This window comes from Rhinoderma darwinii, chromosome 4 (assembly GCF_050947455.1).
Source record: "Rhinoderma darwinii isolate aRhiDar2 chromosome 4, aRhiDar2.hap1, whole genome shotgun sequence".
NCBI classification, from domain to species: Eukaryota; Metazoa; Chordata; class Amphibia; order Anura; family Rhinodermatidae; genus Rhinoderma; species Rhinoderma darwinii.
In genome coordinates this window covers 82241064-82247613 of record NC_134690.1, presented here as the reverse complement: position 1 = coordinate 82247613, position 6550 = coordinate 82241064, and the positions used below count along the sequence as shown (strand labels likewise).

The following is a 6550-nucleotide window of genomic DNA, read 5'->3' as shown; positions in this document are numbered from 1 at the left end:
AGCGGACTTGCCACAGATTTCAGCTTTTGCATTGCAAAGGCTGAAATCCGCAGTGAAATTCCGCTTCTTCTCCGCATCAGTCAGTGCATGCTGCGGAGGGAAAATTCTGCACCTCAACCTATGGTCCGCAGCGGAGTTTTCTGCAACGTCTGAACTAACTTGCCTAAAAATGTATTGAAACAAATGTAAAAAACGGCCGCTGGAGAATTCCACTGCGGACTGTTCGCAGCGGAATTCCACAGCAATTCCTCCACGTGTGACCATGCCCTAATAGGGTGTCTGAAAATGTGTTTTCTAAACTGGACAACCCCTTTAATGATCGGTGAGCATCCAACCACTGAATAATAAAGATTTTTTTTTTACTTCTCAGACGTTGAGTTGTTTATAGATTGCTTTCAAAAGATTGTATGCCCGTCAGAGAGTACAAAAAGTGCCACATTTATTAAGTGACATGCGCCTTATAATAATTTAGGCCCAACTCCCACCCACCACCCCCTCCATTTTGACATAAAATATGCCAATGTTAGTAAATGTGTGCCATTGACTCCATTATTCTATATCACATGTAACCTTATTATTGCTGGTACCTGCCAACAAGGTGGTGACCTGTAGCTCAGTACACATTGTTACATCATAAGATGACATCAACATTGTGACATCACAGGATTCCATAAAACTAATGCTGCTCTGTGTAACCGGAGCTCACATCAGGAGATGAAGATGAGAAGAGAGGGCAGAGTACAGAATACACGTAAGTCCATCACTTTCCTGAAGTCATGACATACAACATACGACATCTACAGAATAAATAATTAGATAGCAATAGAATTTATCATTATCTTTCTAATATTTATTTATTAATTGCCTCACATCCATTACATGTAGCATGACACAGTAGAATAGAAGATATATGTATAGTACAGTAGGGAGAATTTCTGCCTATAGTCCCCCCCCTCTATTCACTCATTGAATAAATTGCTGTATGTGGTTACGTGGTATATAATACACATTCTAATAATATAGTCTCTGTATGATCAGGATATAGATAAAGTATATTATATATTATACGGGGTGTAGGAAAACTAGTGCAGATAAACTGGTGCTGCCCATAGCAACCAATCATAATCCAGCATTTTATATTATAGGTCGCTATGGGCAACACACACTTTTTTCATCCTCACTTGTTATTAGGGAGATTTACCAGAAGTAGTGCAATGGAAAAGTGGACATGTGACCTACAGGAACCAATCACGTTGCTGATTTAAAATGACAAAAGGCCACTGAAAAATAAAAGCTGATTGGCTGAGATGACAGACCCACCACTTTTCTCTGGCTTTACATTCTCCACAGCAGTGAATATGTATATTTCATCATCATAGTTATTAATAAGATTATCATTATCATTATTATTATTATTATAACATACCGGGCATAGTATAGACACAAAGTGGGACGAGTTAATCACATCAACCAATCAGAGTTCAGCTTTCAGGTTCTACACTGAACTGGAGAAATAAGACATGGAATCTGATTGGTTGCTATGGGTAACACAGCCATTATGTGTCAGACAATTCTAATGTGGCTGTGACATCACAATATGTCTGGGGGAGTCTTATCATGCAGTGTAAAGCTGGGCTGTGTTGTTTACAGGTCACCTCAGGAGATGACAGGAAAGCCTTGGATCATCACATTTTTCATATTTGGAGAAGAAGCCAAACCAGAATACATAAAGCGCAACTGCTCTGTCCATGGAACGCAGCCGCCGTGTGCAATGAGCAGGAGCTCACAGTTTCATTATCAACACTAGGTAGAATTAACACCAGGCAAGGCAGGGAGTTGAATCCAGCGATGAAGAGGATAAAATGGAAAGTTTCCAAGTTTACTAAATATCAAAGTTAAAACAGGATCCAGTGGAAAGTGATCCTGGTGTGCAGATAGGAGAGTGTCTCGGTCCAGTCTGGGGGCCTACGCGTTTCAGACGCTGTGCACGTCCTTAGTCATGGCTATTTGGTGTTTTAGAAACTGGGGCTCTGTTTTTATGTGTCTATCAGTTCCGGTTTTACCAGCTGTCATGCTTGATTGCGGTTCATACTTGGGTGAGTCACTGGAGCGCACGCTAATGAGGTAGGTAAATACAGCCAGGGGTTACTACATAGTGATCAGTGATCTAAAGGAAATAATCGTTAGGGAGAGGAAGGAAACCATAAAGACAAGAGCAAACATTGTGTTTGTCTGGTGACTCTGTGGCTTTGTTCACTTCATAAGGTATGTTACGTAATATCGGGATTTTTGTTTGCGTTCCAGAATCTTGTGTAGTGCTGGACCGCAAAACAGACCAATCATACGCGGGAGAAAATGACCGGCCTCCTGCAGTCAGCTGTCGCTCCGATCTGATGAAAAGCAAGGTAAATATATATGTGCCGTGGTTTCTATCAAGAGAAGATTGAATATTATCTAATCGATATGGAAAGGGACATGTTTTAGTTAAGTTTTTGCTCAGCTAAAATGCAATCTATAGATACGATAGGTGACGTTTGGCCCTGTAGGGCAGTATCCATTAGGGCTATGTTATAGTCTTGTGAAAATATAGACGTCAGCGTTTATTAAATGGCGAATCACTACATTAGGTCTGGCCGACTGACGACGCTAAAGAAGACTTTATAATTTTACTACCGTCAATGTTGGAGAAGTTTCATCTGGTGTGTTACATAGTGTCAGAGTTTTTTGTTGGCGTTCCAGGTTCAATGTATAGTGCTGGACCGCGGGGCGGACCAATCAGAGGCAAGGGCACTTGACAGGCCTCCAGCAATCAGCCGGTGTTCCAGTTTGATGTGGTGCAAGGTAAATGTATATTCCTTGATTTCTATTAGGAGACTACTGTAGATTTATAGATTTAATGAGCAGAACGACATGTATTGGTTAGGTATTGAACATTAATGGAGAGCACGGTAGGAGTACGGTGAAATGACATATGACCCTATGTAGTAGTATCGATTGAGGCTATGTTCTCGTCTCTTAAAGCTGTTGACTTTGGTTTTTATTTTATTAACAGAATTTTAATACTAAGTCTGAGAGACAGCCGACAGTGAAAACAGGGCACACTGATCAAGTAGATGGCGGCTGGAGTGTTCCAAGGTGCGATATGGGTGAGTAGAACTCTTTGCATGTCTAATGAAGGTATGATTTGGCGTGAAATATTTGTGACATTTGGATTGTTATTCTTGTGTGGTTTGTAACATACAGTATTCTGGCCATTGTAAGACTTATAGTCATCTATTCGCCTAAGTGTATGACCTATAGTGGAACTGTACTAGAGTTGGTAATTTAACATGATCTTGCGGCGAGATTCATGTTGGAAAGGGGCGAGGCCCTGAGTTTCTATACATGGAGCGAGAATTTGGGAGTGCAGGGAATGCAAAAAGAATGAAGAAAAATTGATTGAGAAATAGAAGAAAGGTGGCTAAAAAAGTCTCTAATATTTTGTTGATTTGCTGTACAAAAAGCACATGTTATGTCAGCAAAACTATATTGTAGACTGGGGTATACAAATGGAGAACGTACATGTTGTGAAAAATCCTATTCTGGCATGGCTACAACTATGGGAGGACACGGTATACGAAGGATGTAATGACCTGGATTAGTACTGGAACATAAGTTCTTTCTTAAGATTAAGTCCCAGGGGGAACCTTGTTTTTAATCTATATATCCAAAAGGCCTCTCGCAGGTGAGTTTTGTGTTTCAAATCTCCTCCTCTTTTAGGGAGATTAATTTTTTCTATGGCAAAACAACGAAAAGTGTTAATTGTGCGGTTATGGTAATGTATGAAATGTTTGGAGGCACTTGAAATATTTGTAATATTTGGATTTCTTATGTAACTGAGGTGTTCGAGGATCCTAATTTTTAGTTTTCGGTTCGTGCAGCCGATATATTTTAATGAGCATTCAGTACATTCGATGACGTAGATGACCGACTCAGTGTTACAGTTAATGTAATTTTGGATGGTGTATGTGTCTGACTGTGTGGAGTCACAAAAGGTTTTCGTGGGATATGCAAATTGGCATACCTTGCAGGGGTGCTGTCCACATTTGTAGAACCCTTTGGTTTCTAGCCAGGTCGATTTGGTCTCTTGTGATGTGAATGCTGATGGTGAGAGGATGCTGCCTATTGATGGAGCTTTTCTTGCTATTATTTTGCATCCTTCCTTAAGTATAGACCGCAGGTCACTATCCTCCATGAGGATAGGTAAATACCTATTTACTAGGTGTTTTATTTCCTGAAACTGGTTGCTTTGCTGTAAAACCAGTGTCGGCTGATTAGAATCCAGTTTACATGTTTGATGGTGTTCTAGAAGTTGAGCTCTTGGTTTTTTAGTTATGATGTCGCGAGCCCTAGAAAGGGACCATGATGGATAACCTCTATTGATTAATCTTGTTGTTATTTGTTCCTGCTCTATGTTGAATTGTTTCGCTGAGGTGCAGTTTCTTTTTGCACGATGGAGTTCTCCTACTGGGATGGCCTTAATAGTATGTTTGGAGTGGTTGCTCTTAGCATGCAAAATGGAGTTGGCAGAGGTAGGTTTCCGATATGTTTGGGTCGAGATGGTTTGGCCTATTTTTCCCTCTAATTCTAAGTCTAGAAAGACTATAGACTTTTTATCGTGGTTATAGGTGAACTTGAGGTTGTGGGGATTAAGGTTGAGATAGTCAATGAAATTTGGGATAAGATCGATGGAGCCTTTCCAAATCAACAGGAGGTCATCGATGTATCTTCCGTACCACTCGATGTCTTTGCCATATATGTTGTTGCTGGAGAAGATGTACAATTCCTCCCACCACGCCATTACCAAGTTTGCAATTGATGGGGAGAATTTGGCTCCCATAGAGACGCCTTTCAGTTGGAGAAAATACTTGCCATCAAATTGGAAGAAGTTGTGCTTCATTAGAAACATCAGTACATTTAGGATGTAGGTTTGAAAATTTTTTTCATAAGTACTGTGTTTTAGGAGATGGTTTTCTAAAGCAGTGTAAGCTACATGATGGGGGATGGATGTATAGAGCGAAACAACATCACAGGTTAACCAGGTATAGTCATCGTTCCAGACTTTGTCTTTCAGGGAGTTGAGGACATTTTTTGTATCCTTCAAAAAACCTGGAGTTCGCTGAGCCAAAGGTTGTAGAAGGGTGTCGAGCCATTCTGATAGTTTTTCTAATATCGAGCCTATCCCTGAGACTATGGGTCTCATTGGTGGAGGGTTGATTTGCTTGTGAGTTTTGGGTAAAGCATGAATTATAGGTGTGATGGGTTGTTCAACATACAAGTAGTTGAATTGTTTCTGATTGATGAACCCCCCTTGGAGACCCTCATTTAGTAGACTTTTCATTAGAAACTTTATTTTGACTGTAGGATTTGTGTCGAGTTTTTTGTAAGTATTCTTATCCGAAAGCATATCTAATATTGATTGTTGATAATCCGATCTATTCATGATGGCAATTCCTCCGCCTTTATCTGCCATTTTTATCGTTAGTTCTTTGTTGTCCTTCAAGGACTTTATTGCTTTCTTAAGACGATTAGGCATGTTGGATTCTACATGATTGGTTTTGAGTCCATCCGCTAAAATTTGTAGTTCTTGTTCAATAATGAGTTGAAAACGATCCATAGATTCTGTTCGTGAGTTCACGGGGTAGAATTTGGAGTTGGACGTGGTGAAGTTGGAAGCCATCGTAACTGTTTGCTCTGGAATTTCTTCCTGTAGACTTTCCAAACATGCTAGGGTTCTGTGTTCTTGAAAGGAAAAATTAGAGATGGGTTGTTGTTTGTTTTCTTGAAAATTGATAGTAGGGAGGCTTGGAGATATTATAGATGTATTAGGATCTTCGTTTGTGGTGGAGTCTGCATTGAGAAAATATTTTTTGACGGTCAAGTTGCGAATGAATTTGTTGATATCTAGTAGTGTATTGAACAAATTGAAGTTATTGTTGGGGGCAAAGTTGAGGCCCAATGAGAGGACTTCTTCTTGTTCTATCGTGAGGGGACAAGATGAGAGATTCGTTATATTGGGGTTTAATGGTGTTGAAATTTTCTGGATCGGAGGAGGCGGGTTTGCTCTTGATAGGGCCGATTTGTGCTTCCTCCCGCCCCTCCTTCCTCGTTTTTTGATGATTGTGAAATGTCTTCTTGTCTGTGATAGAGACGGGGATATCTTCCCCCATTGTCTTCTTCTGAGAAACCTTCTGCTGAGTCGGGTTCCGTAGAACTGAAGCTTACTCTACTGGGCATGTCTCTGTATCTTTTGTATTGTTGATTACGTTTTTTCAAGATGGGTCTGGGTCTATTAAAATTAACACCACACATGGAAAAAATATTACAACTGCACAATAAATATAACATAAATATTGTAAGATAATATTAAACATTATATAACACAAATAATAATACAATTTCATGTACATTAATACCAAGTATTAACCTGTAATAATATTCACAATAACGCGGCACAATAGTATGGTAACAACATACAATAATATATACAGTAATACCATACAATATATAC

At 39.7% G+C, this 6550-nt stretch overlaps 1 long non-coding RNA gene across 1 annotated transcript; it reads left to right on the top strand.

Moving 5' to 3' along the window:
* Positions 1 to 705: 705 nt before the first annotated feature.
* LOC142760746 (uncharacterized) lies at positions 706 to 3140 on the top strand. Its single transcript, XR_012883388.1, has 5 exons — positions 706 to 751; positions 1651 to 1807; positions 2305 to 2405; positions 2740 to 2841; positions 3053 to 3140. It is a non-coding gene; the product is annotated as an uncharacterized LOC142760746 (long non-coding RNA).
* The last annotated feature ends 3410 nt before the right edge of the window (positions 3141 to 6550 follow it).